Genomic DNA, 17,472 nt, shown 5'->3' on the forward strand with positions numbered 1-17,472 from the left:
CAGCTCTTCAAGGCAGTCTGTCCCACTTAATGGGAAGTTGTGCTGAATCACAGGAGGCTGCTGTTGCTGATTGGGAATGCTGCAATTGGAGACAAGGTCAATGGAATCTAGGACAGAGAGAGGGATCTGCTGTTCACGGATGTGGTGTTGGAGGCCTTAGTCATGGCGTCTGAAAAAGGAGAGAGGCCATGTTTCCGTGCAGTGGGCTGGAGACCCTCAAGAAACGTCCTCCGAAGGGAATGGGAGCAGGTGGCCAGGGAGGTCAATCCAAGACGTCTGGCCCTGAGGACCTGGCAGCAGAGCCAGGAGAAGTTTAATGAGCTCACACGGGTGTTCAATGTCAGTGAATTAATCTCCACATGGCATCTCCTAACCCCAACACCACCAAACTCTCACACTGCTCAATAGACCACACCCCCATCACTCACCCATCAGCCGTCCCTAACACTCAGGACTCAAACCTAAAAATCACATACTCCATCTCACTCTTACATACGTTCCACTGATGCCAGCCTCACACCCACCTCTCACTGACTCCACATTCCTGCAGCTATTCAACTGTGCCAAGGACATCACCCAAACACAGTGCAACACAATCATTGACATTCTGCCCTCTCTCTTACAGAACATGGTGGCCGACAATCACAGAGAGCAGCAGTGAACCGACGGGGACCAGGCAGACCTTTATCCCCTGAGCCTGAGGGAGGAGATGGTTCCTCACATCATGGGACCGGCTGTGACAGAGCCCATAGCATCCGGCATCACCGAGAGCATTCAGCATGATGTTATGCACCTGCCTTATGTCTCTTCTTAACTCCCACCTCCCCCTCCTCCTGCTGTCTGGGATGATGTACAAGCTGCAGATGGCGGGACCATAAATTCATGCTTTCCATCCCACCCCCAATCCCTCACCACAACCCTCCTCTTCTGATTTTATACTTTCCAATGACAACCCAAAGCTGCCAGTTCCCCAGTCACAGCAGACCCAGGAGACAGAGAGAGAGAGCAGCATCACAACACTGAGAGTGATGCCACATCATTTGGTCTGAAATTCATAGTCACCAGATCAAATACTTACATTGCGTGTATCTTAGAGGCTGGTATAGAGTCGCAATCTGCACGTGGTGAGTCACCGAGCACGAGTGAGCTGCAGCCAGGCCGAGGGAAAGGATAGTTCAAGTGTCAGATCACCGGAGGACGAGGTCACCAACGAGTTATAATACACAGGACTCAGATGTAAATATTGCTGGAACAGCATACAAGAGAATGCTGATGGATATGTACACTGAGATACTTTGTCCATTGACAGGCCTGTCAGACAGTCTGTTATCACTGTCAAGGAACATGGAGGAGTCCAGCTCCAACGTGGCACAGGGCATTTCACAGAGCTTGAAGCCCATTCTTTCCCCTGTGGAATTGGTCACTAACTCTATGACTGCACTAGCGGACTTAGCCCTAATACAGTGTCTGGTAACCATTGTCTCAGCTTCCACTGCAGCACAGACGGCAGACACCCAACGTCTCAGTGCTGCAGTGGAAGCTCAGACTGAGGACATGAGACCCATGTTTGCTGCCATGCAGGATCAGACTGCTGTCATCATGGCTGTGGATCTCAGTGTTCAAAGGGGTTTGCAGGCTTTCACAGCAGTCCAGCAATCTGTGATCCAGTAGATTACTAGGATTGCTGAGATGTCGCCCCGGGGGAATGACAGTGTCCCCGTGGAGCATGTACCTGCTGTCCTCTCTCAGGATGACAGTATTTGTTCTCCCTTCACTGTCACTCCACCAGTGTCCTTGCTGTTACCCATCAGCCAGCCCAGCCTGCTGCTGCCAATGTTGATGTGGTGCCGTCTGAATCCAAGCCCACAAGGCCCAGAGCTGCTCGAGGATGTCCTACAAGGCCACCTGCAGTCTCCCCAGTGAATGTCAGAAGCCTTCCACCAGCCATGCTGCAGTCATTGGAGAAACACTCTGTAGGAGCACTAGGCAAGTCAAGGAAACCACAAGACAGGCACTAAGGGAATACACAAGGGTGAATAGTTCAGTTTTGTTTGTATAGTTGGATGTGTTGTTGGATAAAGATGTTCATGAAAAGATTTTTGTTGGTGGTTTTTAGGGCAGTATGATGACCAACGGGACGCTGTGATGGGACGTCTCAGATGGGTGTAATGGTGGAGAATGGGAAACCCATGGTGGGAAACGGAAGTTCTCCTATGGAACTGGAATCTTAGCAGGGAGTCTCTGACAGTCTGTCCGGGTCGATGGCATCCAAGCAATATCCTCCCGGCCTCCTCCTCCTCCTCCTGAGGTGTGCTCCGGATTCCTGGTGCCAATGACTGTGTCCTCATGATGGTGATGATATGAAGGGTGCAGCAGAACACCATGAACTTGAACACCTACTCCAGTGTTTATTTATGGACTCTCCCTGAGCGGTTCAGACGTCAGAAGCATTGCTTCATCACACCGATGGTCTGTCCCACCATGTTCCTGGTGACTCCATTGCTCACGTGATGCACATGTTAATTGTGTGATGTTGGTTGGCGGTGGGAGGTGGTTTGTGGGTGTAGAAACATGAGCTGCATCTAGAGAACGGTTTCTTTTATCACCAAGGAGCCAAATTCTGGTTCTGCATGGGGGGACAAAGTGCTGGAACCGGCTGACTGCATCAGAATGAAGGTATGGTGGCTGCTGCCAGGTTAGTGCTGTGGACATTCACCAACATGATATACTGGGCATGGTCACACAACAACTGTACATTCATGGACCGAGAATTCTTTCAGTTCCTGTACCTCTCCCCGTTGACATGGGGGCCGCAGAGCCACATACACCATCAGGAATCCCGCTGTCCTGACAAATCCACGGGATCTCTCATCCTGCTTCTCCCTGCTGAGGGAGAATATGATGACATAGATGGTCACCCTCAACTCCCAGAATTATCAATGGACAACACACAGGCCTCGCAACTACTGGACAGTTAGTTTAACATCAGTGGTGAGTAAGGTTTTAGAAGCATTAATCAGGGGAAAAGGACAACACACACTTGGAGAGATTGAGTTAATTGAGGATTGTCAGCACGGATTTCTAAAAGGCAGACCATGCTTGATGAACTAATTGAATTTATTTAGAAAATCAGAGAAGGTTGATGAAGGGAATATGGTGGATGTTGTCTCCGTGGATTTTATGAAATTATTTGATGAAGAACCACACAAAAGCTGGGTTAATAAAATTGAACCTCATGGAATAGCATCCAATTGGATCAAAAATTGCCCAGAGGACATGAAAAAGAGAAATGTGTTAAATGGTTGTTTTTCAGACTGGAGGATGGTAGACAGTGATGTTCCCCAAGGTTCAGTGCTTAGGAACACTGTTATTATGTTGGTATATATAAATGACATGGATCTTGGAATGCTAAGTAGAATTTCAAAATTTTCCAAAGATACCAATCTTGCAGGTGTGGTAAACAGGGAGGATGCTACAAACCGTCCGCAACAGAGCAAATAACAAAGAACAGTACAGTGCCATTCGGCCCTCCAAGCCTGCGCCAATCTTGATGCCTGCCGAAACTAATACCTTCTGCTCTTCCGGGGCCCATATCCTTCTATTCCATTCCTATTCATATATTTGTCAAGATGTCTCTTAAACGTCGCTATCGTACCTGCTAACACCACCTCCCCTGGCAGCAAGTTCCACGCACTCACCACTCTCTGCGTAAAAAACTTGCCTCGAACAGCCCCTCTAAACTTTGCCCCTCGCACCTTAAACCTATGTCCCCTAGTAACGGACTCTTCCACCCTGGGAAAAAGGTTCTGACTATCCACTCTGTCCATGCCGCTCACAACTTTGTAAACCTCTATTTTGTCGCCCCTCCACCTCCGTCGTTCCAGTGAAAACAATCTGAGTTTTTTCAACCTCTCCTCATAGCTAATGCCCTCCAGACCAGGCAATATCCTGGAAAACCTCCTCTGTACCGGCTCCAAAGCCTCCACATCCTTCTCGTAGTATGGCGACCAGACTTGCAAGCAATATTCTAAGTGTGGCCTAACTAAGGTTCTGTACAGCTGCAACATGACTTGCCAATTTTTATACTCTATGCCCAGACCAATGACGATAAGCATGCCGTCTGCCTTCTTGACTACCTTATCCACCTGCGTTGCCACTTTCAGTGATTTGTGGACCTGTACGCCCAGATCTCTGCCTGTCAATGCTCCTAAGGTTTCTGCCATTTACAGTATACCTCCCACCTGCATTAGACCTTCCAAAATGCATTACCACACATATGTCTAGATTAAACTCCATCTGCCATTTCTCCACCCAAGTCTCCAACCGATCTATATCCTGCTGTATCCTTTGCAAATCCTCATCACTATCCGCAACTCCACCAACCTATGTGTCATCCGCAAACATACTAATCAGACCAGCTACAATTTCCTCCAAATCATTTATATATACTACAAACAGGAAAGTTCCCAGCACTGATCCCTGCGGAACACCACAAATCACATCTCTCCATTCAGAAAAACACCCATCCACTGTTACCTTCTGTCTTCTGTGACCAAGCCAGTTCTGTATCCATCTTGCCAGCTCACCTCTGATCCCGTGTGACTTCACCTTTTGCACCAGTCTGCCATGCGGGACCTTGTCAAAGGCTTTACTAAAGTCCATACCGACAACTTCCACCTCCCTTCCCTCATCAATCACCTTCGTCACTTCCTCAAAAAACTCAATCAGATTAGTAAGACACGACCACCCCTTCACAAAACCATGCTGTCTCTCGCTAATAAGTTCGTTTGTTTCCAAATGAGAGTAAATCCTGTCCCGAAGACTCCTCTCTAATAGTTTCCCTACCACTGACATAGGGCTCACCGGCCTATAATTTCTTGGATTATCCTTGCCTCCCTTCTTAAACAAAGGAACAACATTGGCTATTCTCCAGCCCTCTGGGACCTCACCTGTAGCCAATGAGGATGCAAAGATTTCTGTCAAAGCCCCAGCAATTTCTTCCCTTGCCTCCCTCAGTATTCTAGGGTAGATCCCAACAGGCCCTGGGGACTTATCTACCTTAATGCTTTTCAAGACACCCAACACCTCCTCCCTTTTGATAATGAGATGACTGAGACTATCTCCATTCCCTTTCCTAGGCTCATCATCCACCAGGTCCTTCTCCTTGGTGAATACTGATGCAAATTACTCATTTCGCACCTCGCCCATTTCCTCTGGCTCCACGGATAGATTCCCTCTCTGTCCTTGAGTGGGCAAACCCTTTCCCTGGTTACCCTCTTGCTCTTTAATCTATGTATAAAAAGCCTTGGGACTTTCCTTAATCCTGTTTGCCAATGACTTTTCATGACCCCTTGTAGCCCACCTAACTCCTTGCTTAAGTTCCTTCCTACTGTATTCATATTTCTCAAGTGCTTCATCTGTTCCTAGCCTTCCAGCCCTTAAAAATGCTTCCTTTTCCTTTGGGCATAGATAGGACATAGATAGGCTGACAGAATGGACAGAGAAGGGACAGGTAGCATTTAATACAGAGGAATGTGAGGTGATGTATTTCATCAGAAGGAATAGGAAAGCAATGTAGGCTGAATGACACAGTTCTAAAGATTGTGCAGGATCAGAGGGACCTGGGCCTCCATATGAATTGATCTTTGAATGTGGCAGGACATATTAGGAGGCTGTTTAGCAAAGTGTTGGAGAATTTTCTGAGCTTTGCTAATTATTACTTAACTTTGTAGAAATGGAAAAACAGGACGCAGCTTGTATCTAACCTAACCAACGGTCATAAAATGTAGACAGAGCAACTGACCACAACCCACTGTCTTAGGAAGGGACAGAGCTCATGATGGATTTTGGGGAAGTGAACACAGACTGTTCGTTGCTGACTCTTCCGCTTTTATCATGTTTGTGCAACCTAGCCAGAAGTAACGGCCAGATATAGTATCTGGAGTGGGCATTGAATTAAGGAACTAGCTTGTTATTGTTGAAACTGATGTTTTGCAGACCTCAGACTCTGCGTGGTGCACAGTCACGTAGGCGATGTCGTGATCATCTTGTGGGCGTTTATCTAATTGTGAAATTGTTAGCTCTGCCTCTGTTATACTATATAAGTCGACGGCGATCTGTAGCTCTTGGGAGTAGCACTGGACCGCCTTTAGGTAAGGTGTGCTCCCCCATGATATCATGCAATAAAGTGTTTGTTCCCAACGTCTGAGTCCAGAGAATTTGTTCACCAATTGGGCACAGTCTGGATTTTCTCCAACACAAAGCATATCAGATCTTGAGTTTCATCATCAGAGACAAAGATACAAAAGCAGGGAAGTTATGCTGGAACGTTATAAAGCTTTGGTTAGGCCCCACCTAGAGAACTATGTCCAGTTCTGGTCGCCACACTTTAGGAAGGATGTGAAGGTCCCTGAGAGGGTGCAGAGGAGATTTACCAGAATGGTTCCACGGATGGAGGTTTTAGTTACAAGGTTAGTTTGGAGAAGATGGAGTTGTTCTCCCTGGAGTAAAGGAAATTGAGAGAGATTTGATAGAGGTTTACAAGATTATGATAGGCTTAGATACGATCGACAAGGAAAAACTGCTCCCATTAACTGATGAAACACAGACTAGGGGGACACAAATGGAAGGTTTTGGGTAGGAGATGCAGGGGGAATATGAGGAAGAACTTTTTTACACAGTGGATAGTAATGAGCTGGAACTCACTGCCCATGAGGGTGGTGGAAGCTGAGACAATCAATGATTTCAAAAGGAAACTGGATGGACACCTGAAGGAAAGGAACTTGCAGGGATATGGGGATTGAGCGGGGGATTGGGACTGACTGAATTGTTCCAGAGAGAGCTGTCGCAGAGGGACTGAATGGCCACCTTCTGTGTCGTAAATATCTCTATCACTCTCTGTGTCTCTATGTTGGATATGTCTCCTGCTCCTCTCTGGAAAGATCCAGATACACAGAAGTTCGATGAAACTGTGACCTAAACCTACACTGACAGCTCGATCCTCACCCTGGTGTGAGGCTCCAGGTCGTGTTACAGGAGGTGACACTGCTATATGACCACCTCCTTATTGAATCAGAGTCACCTCACACACTGCTCCTGGGTTAGGTTTAGGTAGGAAAAGTGCTCTTGGAAAACCCGGGGTGAGTAGGGCACAGCCCGCTCCTCCTCCCACTTTACAGAGCTTCCTCTCTCTGCAGCCTCTGCTCCATTTGTTGGTCATGTCATAGCCCAGAGACACCGTAAGTACAGTCCCTATTCATTGTCCAGTCTTGGGTCACGAAATCCTCTGTCCTCCCTGAATGTCTGCAGCGGCTCACAACACAGCCTCCAGAAAACCATCCACAGCACCACCACTAACTTTACAATAGCAGAAGTAAGTCAAAAGCCCGTCAACTGTAAGTTGGATGCCTGGTCCTTTTAAATAATACCAGAGGGGGTTCCTCGTGCTGCTGAATGTATGTTCAGCTGAGAGTGACTAACACAGGCGGTCAGTGGACATGCACAGACCAAGTTTCAACGACGTCCATCAAAGCTGCTGGAGTGGTACATTGATATTAAATTCAAAACCACCCTCAAAGGAACAACACATACATGGTACGATTGAGCTGGAACCCTGCGCAACATGGTGCATTGTGCAGGCCACACTGGAACTGGCCGGCTGTGAAGGCTACACTAACAGCACATAAATGATACAACTGGGCTGGAGCTCTGCCCAGCATGGGGTATTGTGCAGGCCACAGTAGAATTTCACATCTCTTTATGGATTACAGCTTCTGTACCGTCAGCACCAGTAGTGTTGTAAAGTCTAAAATCTTGGATCGGCTCAGATACAGAGGGAAAGAAATTCACTTTAAAAGGAGAACTGAAAAAGATTGAAGTCAAAAGATTTTCATGAATATGGGAATGGAGAGGGGAATGGGACTAATTAGAGGGGTGAGGTCATGGAGGGATTCAAACACAAGAATAAGAATATAAAAATTAAGGTGCTGCCAGACTGGGAGCCAATGTAGATCAGTGAGCACAGGGGTTTAGGGTGATCAGGATTTGGTGTGAGTTAGGATACTGGCAGCAGCGTTCTGTATGGGCTGTGGTTTATGGAGTTTTATAACTGGGAGGGTGACCAGGATAGAATTGGAATAGTCAAGTGTGGATTTAACAATGACACGGATGAGGGTTTATGCAGCAAATGGGCTGAGGCAGAGGTGGAGATGGGTGATATTACAGAGGTGGTAGTAGGTAGGGTTGGTGATGGAGCGAATATGGAGATGAACTCAGCTCAGGTTTTAATATAACACAGAAGTTGTAAACTGTCTGGTTGAGCCTCGGATATTGGGCAGCGTGGAGTATGTGTTTCCCAGATAGGGGATGGAGTTTGTGATGGAGACCAATGACATTAGCTACAGTCTTCCCAAAATTTACATTGCAAAACAACATTGAAGTGAAACAGGGTTTACAGATCTCCTAGCCTGAAATAGAGACAGCAACAGCAGCAAAGAGAGAGAGTAAATAACGAGAACTGTAATACAGTTCACAATGGTTTATGGAGCTGATAGCTGGGGATATTCACCAGGAATACAACGGCAGCAAGAAGGGCAGAGTAAATGACAGGAGCAGTAATGCAGTTAAACATGGTTTATAGAATTAATAGATTAATAGAGAGACTTACAAGGGACACAAATAGTAGCCAGGATCGGATAGTAAATGTATTGAATAATCTTGAGTGCACGATAGATACGCGTGTTTAATGAGTACCGATCATAATTTGTGGAAAGATAGTAAAGTTCCGAGGATAAACCCTTGTCCATTGTTGTAACATTCCAATCTATTGTTCTCAGATTCTGATCCATTGTTATCACATTCCGATCTATTGTCCTCAGTTTCTGATCTTTCCTCGCTCTCTCTCGGAAGCTGCTGATCTCTGTTAGTGCTAATTTTCCCGCTGACACTATGATATAACACATTGAAAGAAATCCCTTATTAATAGAAGATGGAAAACTTCCAGTGACACAATTAGGGTCCATGGAGACTGACATTAATTACAGTCACTGAACAAACAGATTCAGTTAACCCTTTTCAATCCAATCATTTTTTTACCACAATAAACCCGACCATTTACCCAGTCTGGTTGGGAAGAATGAAACAAAAACAAGAAATGCTGGATTCACTCAGCAGGTCTGGCAGCATCTGTGGAAAGAGAAGCAGAGTTAACGTTTCGGGTCAGTGACCCTTCTTCGGAACTGACAAATATTAGAAAAGTCACAGATTATAAACAAGTGAGGTGGGGGTTGGGCAAGAGATAACAAAGGAGAAGGTGCAGATTGGACCAGGCCACATAGCTGACCAAAAGGTCACGGAGCAAAGGCAAACAATATGTTAATGGTGTTTTGAAAGACAAAGCATTAGTACAGATTAGGTGTGAATATACTGAATATTGAACATCGGCAAGTGCAAACCTGAAGAAAAACAACCTGAAAAAAACAGTGGGTAAGCAAACTGAACAAACTAAGATGAAATGAAATAAATGCAAAAAAAGATTGTAAAAAATGTAAAAAGGAATGCAAAAAAAGGAAGAAAAAATAACTAAAAATGACTGAAAAAGAAAGTAAAGTGGGGGGCTGTCATGCTCTGAAATTATTGAACTCAATGTTCAGTCCGGCAGGCTGTACTGTGCCTAATCGGTAGATGAGATGCTGTTCCTCGAGCTTGCGTTGATGTTCACTGGAACACTGCAGCAATCCCAGGACAGAGATGTGAGCATGAGAGCAGGGGGGAGTGTTGAAATGGCAAGCAACCGGAAGCTCAGGGTCCTGCTTGCGGACTGAGCGGAGATGTTCCGCAAAGCGGTCACCCAGTCTGCGCTTGGTCTCCCCAATGTAGAGGAGACCACACTGTGAGCAGCGAATACAGTATACTACATTGAAAGAAGTACAAGTAAATCGCTGCTTCACCTGAAAGGAGTGTTTGGGGCCTGGGATAGTGAGGAGAGAGGAGGTAAATGGGCAGGTATTACACCTCCTGCGATTGCAAGGGAAGGTGCCCTGGGATGGGGACGAGGTGGTGGGGGTAATGGAGGAGTGGACCAGGGTGTCGCGGAGGGAACGATCCCTTCGGAATGCTGACAGGGGAAGGGAGGGGAAGATGCGACTGGTTGTGGCATCACGGTTTTTCGATGTTCCGCAAAGCGGTCACTTTTTCGATGTTCCGCAAAGCGGAACATTTTGCTTTTATTATGGTTGGGAAGAATAATGGTTGCTGAGAGAAGGAATGGTGGCAATAGCAGAGTCACTGGCCATAATACCATTTGCCTTTTTTTCTGCTTGTTGCACCTGCATCCTTACATTCAGCGACTGGTGTCCGAGAACATCCAGGTCTCGTTGCATTTTCCCCTCTCGCAGTTTATAGCCATTCAGATTATCTGCCTTCCTGTTTTTGCTACGAAAGTAGATAACCTCATATTTATCCACATTATACTGCATCTGCCATGCATTTGCCCACTGACTCAACCTGTCTCTATCACCCTGAAGCCTCTTTGCATCCTCCTCAAAACTCACCCTCCCACCCAGTTTTGTCTCATCTGAAAATTTGGAGATATTAAAATTAGTTCCCTCATCTAAATAATTAATGTATATTGTGAATAACTGGGGCCCGAACACTGATCATTGTGGTACCCCACGAGTCACTGCCTGACATTCAGAAAAAGACCGGTTTTCTCCTGCAGTTTGTTTCCTGTCTGCCAACCAATTTTCTATTCATCGCAATACACTACCCCCAATCCCATGCGCTTTAATTTTACACCCTAATCTCTTCTGTGGGACTTTGTTGAGAGCCTTCTGAAAGTCCAAATAAACACACCCACTGGCTCCCCGTCATCAACTCTACTAGTTGCATCCTAGAAGAATTCTAGTAGATTTGTCAAGCATGATTTCCCTTTCGTAAATCCATGATGACTCTGTCCGATTCTACCACTGTTCTCCAAGTGCTCTGCGATAAAATCTTTGACAATGGACTCTAGAATTTTCCGCACGATCGACGTCAGGCTGACTGGTCTATAATTCCCTCCTTTCTCTCTACCTCCCTTTTTAAATAGTGGGGTAACATTAGCTACCCTCCAATCTTTAGAATCTTGGAAGATGACCAACAATAAATCCACTTTTTCTACGGTCACTTCCTTAAGTAATCTGGAATGTAGATTATCAGACCCTGAGGATTTATCGGCCGTCAATCCCATCAATTTCCCCAACACCATTTCTCCACTAATACTGATTTCCTTCAGTTCCTCTCTCTCACTAAACCCTGTGTTCCCCAACATTTCTGGTGTGATATTTGTGTCATCCTTTCTGAAGACAGAACCAAGGTATGCATTTAGTTGGTTAGCCATTTCTTTGTTCCCCATAATAAATTCCCCTGTTTGACTGTAAGGGACCCACATTTGTTTTCACCAATTTTTCCTCTTCACATACCTACAGAAACTTTTACAATCAGTTTTTATGTTCCCCACAAGCTTACTCTCGTACTTTGTTATTCCATTTTTAATCAATCCCTTGGACCTCCTTTGCTGAATTCTAAACTGCTCCCAATCCTCAGGTCTGTTGTTTCTTTCTGGAAAATGTATATGCCTCTTCCTGGAATGTAATGCTATCTCTAATTTTCCTAGTAAGCCATGGTTTGACTAACTTTCCCATTTTACTTTTGCGCCACACAGTAATAAACAATTGTTGCAGTTCATCCATGCGCTCTTTGAATATTTGCCATTGCCTATCCACCATCATCCCTTCAGGTAACATTAGTCAATCCATCATTGCCAACTCGTGCCTCATACCTTCAGAGTTTCCTTTATTATTGTTCAGGACCCTAGTCTCAGATTCAGCGAGGTCACTCTCCATCTTGATTAAGAATTCGAGAATATCATGGTCGCTCATCTCCAAGGGATTTCACACAACTAGATTGTCAATTATTCCTCTCTCATTACACAATACCCAGTCTCGGATGGCCTGTTCTCTAGTTGGTTCCTCAACGTATTGGTCCAGAAAACAATTTCGTACACACTCCAGGATTTCCTACTCTACAGTGTTGTGACAAATGTGATTTGACCAATCTATGCACAGATTAAAGTCACCCATAATTACAAAATGTTCCTTTATCGCATGCGTCTCTAATTACACAACCCCCACTAACGTTTTCTGTCTCTTAAAATGTTTGGAACAGAGGCAGAAAACAATGGCTTCAATCGTCTCAATATTTAATTGACATTGCAGATGTGTGAGGCAATACATTTTGGAAAGATGAATGAGGGGAGAAAATACAAGTTATATGGTACAACTGTAAAGGTAGTGAAATAACAGAGACACCTGGGGTGTTTGTACACAAATCTTTGAAGGTGGTAGGAAAGGTTAATGAAACCGTTAATAAATATGTGGGATCCGAGGTTTGATAAATAGAGGAAGAAAGAGCAAAAGCAAGGCCATTATGCCAACCATATATAAAATACTAATTTAGCTGCACCTGGAGTCTTGTGTCAAATACCGGGAACCACACTTTAGGAAGGACATGAAGCCTTCGGAGAGGGTAAAGAACTGTTTTACTGGAATTTGTCCAGGCATGAGCGATTACAGTTATGTAGCTGGGGTTGTTCTGCTTAGAGCAGAGAACTTTCAGAGGAGACTTGATTGAGGTGTTTAACATTAGGAAGGGTTAAGATAAATTAAATAAAGAGAAACTGTTTTCAGTGTCCAAGGGGCCGCTAACCAGAGACACAGATTTAAGGCGATTGGTAAAAGAAGCAGACATGAGGATTTTTGTTTCTGAGTGGTTTGGATTTGGACTGCACTGCCTGATAGGCTGATGGATACTGATTCAATAATAGATCCCAAAAGAGAATTGGATAAATATCTGAAGCAGAAAAAAGTGCAAGAATATAGTGAAAGAGTCAGGGAGTGGGACTAACTGGCTCTTTGAAAGGGCCAGCACTGACTTGATGGGCCGAATGACCTCATTCAGTCTGTGCTATTCGATAAATCTATGATTGTTACTCCCTGCACTTTCCCAATATTCCTATCCTTTCACCAGGCTTTTGATAAACTACCACAAAGCAGCCGTGTTACCAAATTAGAAACACATGGGATTAAAGGACCAATGTCAGCCTTGGCTCAGTTTGTAGCTCTCTCCCCTTTCAGTCACAAGCTTCGTGGATCAAGTGTCAGTGCAGGACTTGATCACAAGAATCAAGGCTGACACTGCAGTGCAGTACTGAGGGAGTGTTGCACTGTGAGAGGTGCCATCTTTAGAATGAAACGTTGAACCAAGGCCACGACTGCCCTCCCAGGTGGATGTTAAAGATCCCATGGGATTATTTCGAAGAGCAGGGGAATTCTCCCCAGTGTCCTGGTCAGTATTTACCCTTCATTCGACATCACAAAAACAGATCTGATCATCATCACATTGTTACTTGTGGGATCTTGCTGTGTAGAAATTGGCTGCCCGGTTTCCTACATTATAAGACTGACTAAACACTAAGAAGTATTTATTAATTGGACGTCACTTTGGGACATGCAGTGGTCATGAAACACGTTACATAAATGGGCGACTGTGCCTTTATTTACAATGCCAGCATGCAGGAAATTAAGTCAGTGACAGAAAGCAGAGAGTATTGGAGAATGGTTATTGTTCAGTCTGGAGGGACGTACACTGTGGGATTCCCCAGTGTCACAGTCGGGATCACTGTTGCTGTTTGTTATTGCTGTTGGGTTGTGTAGAGCCGGGACAATGTCAAACTTTTCAGATGGATGGAAGCTCAGAAATGTTAATAAACAGTGAGAAGGATATTAACAAACTTCAGGAAGACAGAGACTTACTGGTAAAATGGGCAGAAACATGGCAGATGTAATTTATCTCAGTGAAGTGTGAAGTGAGACATTTGGGTAGGAAGCATGTGGAAAAACAATATAATCTAAATGATACCATTATAAAGAGGGTGCAGGATTAGAGAGACCTGGCATGTCCACACACAGATCTTTGAAGGTAACATGCAGTGTCCTTGGTGTTGGAGAGAGAGAGAATCAGAGTAATAAAACTCAGGAGGAACTGCTGATCTTTATACATCATTGGTTAGGTCCCAGCTGGAGAATTGTGTCCAATTCTGATCACCATACTTTGGTAAGGATGTCAAGGACTTACTGAAGATACAGCGGTGATTTACTGGAATGGTAGCAGGGATCTGGGAATTCAGTTGCATGGAGAGATTGGAAAAGCTGGGATTGTTCTCTTTAGAGCAGTGAAGGGTAAGATATTTCATATAGAATTCAAAATCATGAGCGGTTTTCATAGGGGAATTAATGTGAAACGGTTTCCAGTGTCAGAAAATTCAGTATTAAGAAGACACAGATTGAAGGTAATTGACAAAGAACCAGAGGTGAAATGAAGAGAATTTTCTTACACAGTGAGTTGTTGGGATCTGGAATTCACTGCCTGAAAACATGGTGGAAGCAAATTCAATAATATCTTTCAAAAGGGAATTTAACAAATACTTGAAAAGGAGAAAACACGCAGGAGTCTGGGGAAAGGGGAGGGGGCGTGGAACTAATTAGATAGCTCTTTCAAAGGGACAGCACTGACACAATGGGCCGACAGACCTCCTTCTGTGGTGCATCAATCTCTGATTCTATGAGAAAGAGACAGAAAGTGAAAAGAGGGAGAGATAGGGAGTAAATGTGAAAGATGGAAAGGGAAATAGCAAGAACGAGAAAATCAGGTTTTCATCGCTTTTTGGGCAAAGTGATCATGATCTGCCTGTGTCCATTCCTGTTGAGGCAGATGACACCCAAAGCTCCTGCTGTCTCCTCATTTCCATGAATTCTACGTATCGCCCATGGTGTCCCGCGCTGCTGTCTGTCTGCACGCTTAACAGGGACCTAACTGTGTGTGAGCCTGGCTCGTCTTTCAGCCAGCATTCAGCTTTTAAAGGCTGTCTGTCCCTCCTGAAGGGAAGCGGCACTGAATCACGGGAGGCTGCTGCTGCTGACTGTGAATGATGCTATTGGAGACAAGGTAAATGGAGTACGAGGACGGGGAGACGGCTGTGCGCTTCACGGATGTGTTGCTAGAGGCAAAAACAAGAAATACTGGAATCACTCAGCAGGGCTGGCAGCATCTGTGGAAAGAGAAGCAGAGTTAACATTTCTGAAACGTTAACTCTGCTTCTCTTTCCGCAGAAGCTGCCAGACCTGCTGAGTGATCCCAGCATTTCTTGTTTTTGTTTCAGATTTCCAGCATCCGCAGTATTTTGCTTTTATTTCAGTGTTGCTAGACGCCTTTGTCATGGAGGGTGAAAGGAGAAGAGTGCCCATGTTTCTGTAGGGTGGTGTGGAGACCCTCAAGGAACGCACTCCGAAGGGAATGGGAGCAGGAGGCCAGGGAGGTGCATGCATGAAGTATGGCCCCGACGACCTAACAACAGAGCCAGAGAAGTTTAATGAGCTCAGACGGGTCAATGTCATGGAATTCATCTCCACATGGCATCTCCTACCCCCAACACAACCAACCTCTCACACTGCTCAATGTACCACACACCCATCACTCACCCATCAGCAGTCCTTAACACTCAGGACTCGCACCCAACATTCACATACTCCACCTCACCCTCACATACCTTCCCCTGATACCAGTCTCACACCCACATCTCACCGTCTCCACATATCTCCAGCTATTCAGCTTTGGCAGGCACATCACTCAAACACAGTGCAACACAATCACTGACATTCTGCCCTCTCTCTTACAGGACAAGGTGGCCCATAATCATAGAGAGCAGCAGTGAACCGGCGGGGACCAGGCAGACATTCAAACCCTGAGCCTGAGGGAGGAGATGATGCTCCACATCATGGGTCCGGCTGTGACAGAGCCCGTAGCATCTAGCATCACCGAAAGTATTCAGGATGATGCTATGTTCCTGCCTTATGTCCCTTCTTAACTCCCACCTCCCCCTCATCCTGCTGTCTGGGATGATATACAAGCTGCAGATGGTGGGGCCGTTATCCTCCTGCTTTCCATCCCATTCCCAATCCCTCACCACAACCCTCCCCTTCTGATTTTATACTTTCCTATGATAACCCAAAACTGCCAGCTTCCGAGTCACAGCAGATCCAGGAGACAGGGAGAGAGCAGCAGCACAGCACTGATGGCGAAGCCCCAGCACTTGGTCTAATACTCACAGCCAACAGTTGAAATACTTACACTGTGTGTGCTTTAGAGGCTGGTATAGAGTCAGAATCTACACGTGGTGAGTCACCGAGCACGAGGGAGCTACAGCCAGGCCAGGGGGAAAGGATAGTTCATGTGTCAGCTCACCAGAGGGCGAGGTCACAAACGAGTTATAATACACAGGACTCAGATGTGAACATTGCTGGAACAGCATACAGGAGAATGCTGATGGACATGTACACTGAGATACTTTGTCCATTGACAGGCCTGTCAGACAGTTTATTGTCACTATCAAGGAACATGGAGGAGTCCGGCTCCAACATGGCACAGGACATTGTACAGAGCTTGAAGCCCATTCTTTCCCCTGTGGAAGTAGTCACTAACTCCATGACAGCACTAGTGGACCAAGCCGTGATACAGTGTCTGGTGACCATTGTCTCAGCTTCCACTGCAGCACAGGCGGCAGACACCCAACGTCAGCACAGTGCCGCAGTGGTAAGCACCGCAGCCTCACAGCTCCAGCGACCCGGGTTCAATTCTGGGTACTGCCTGTGTGGAGTTTGCAACTTCTCCCTGTGTCTGCGTGGGTTTCCTCCGGGCGCTCCGGGTTCCTCCAACCACCAAAAGACTTGCAGTTTGATAGGTAACTTGTCCATTACAAAATTGCCCCTAGTATAGGTAGGTGGTAGGGGAATATAAGAACAGGTGGGGATGTGGTAGGAATATGGGATTAGTGTAGGATTAGTATAAACGGCTGGTTGATGGTAAGCACAGACTCGGTGGGCCGTAGGGCCTGTTTCGGTGCTGTATATTGAAATCTAAATCTAAATCTAAAAAAATCTAGTCTCGATGCTGCAGTGGAAGGTCAGGCTGAGGTCATGACATCCGTGCTTGCTGCCAGGCAGGCTCAGACTGCTGTCGTCAAGGCTGAGGATCTCAGTGTTCAAAGGGGTTTGCAGGCTCTCACAGCAGTCCAGCAATCTGTGATCCAGTGGATTACTAGGATTACTGAGGTGTTGCCCCGTGGCAGTGACAGTGTCTGCGTGGAGCATGAACCTGCTGTCCTCTCTCAGGATGACAGTATTTGTTATCCCTTCACTGTCACGCCACCAGTGTCCTTGCTGTTACCCATCAGCCAGCCCAGGCTGCTGCTGCCCATGTCGAGGTGGTGTAGTCTTGAATCCCTCAAGGCCCAGAGCTGCTCGAGGACGTCCTTCAAGGCCATCAGCAGTCAGCCCAGTAAAAGTCAGCAGCCTTCCATTAGCCATGCTGCAGTCACTG

This window comes from Heterodontus francisci, chromosome 39 (genome assembly GCF_036365525.1).
Source record: "Heterodontus francisci isolate sHetFra1 chromosome 39, sHetFra1.hap1, whole genome shotgun sequence".
In the NCBI taxonomy this organism is placed as follows: Eukaryota; Metazoa; Chordata; class Chondrichthyes; order Heterodontiformes; family Heterodontidae; genus Heterodontus; species Heterodontus francisci.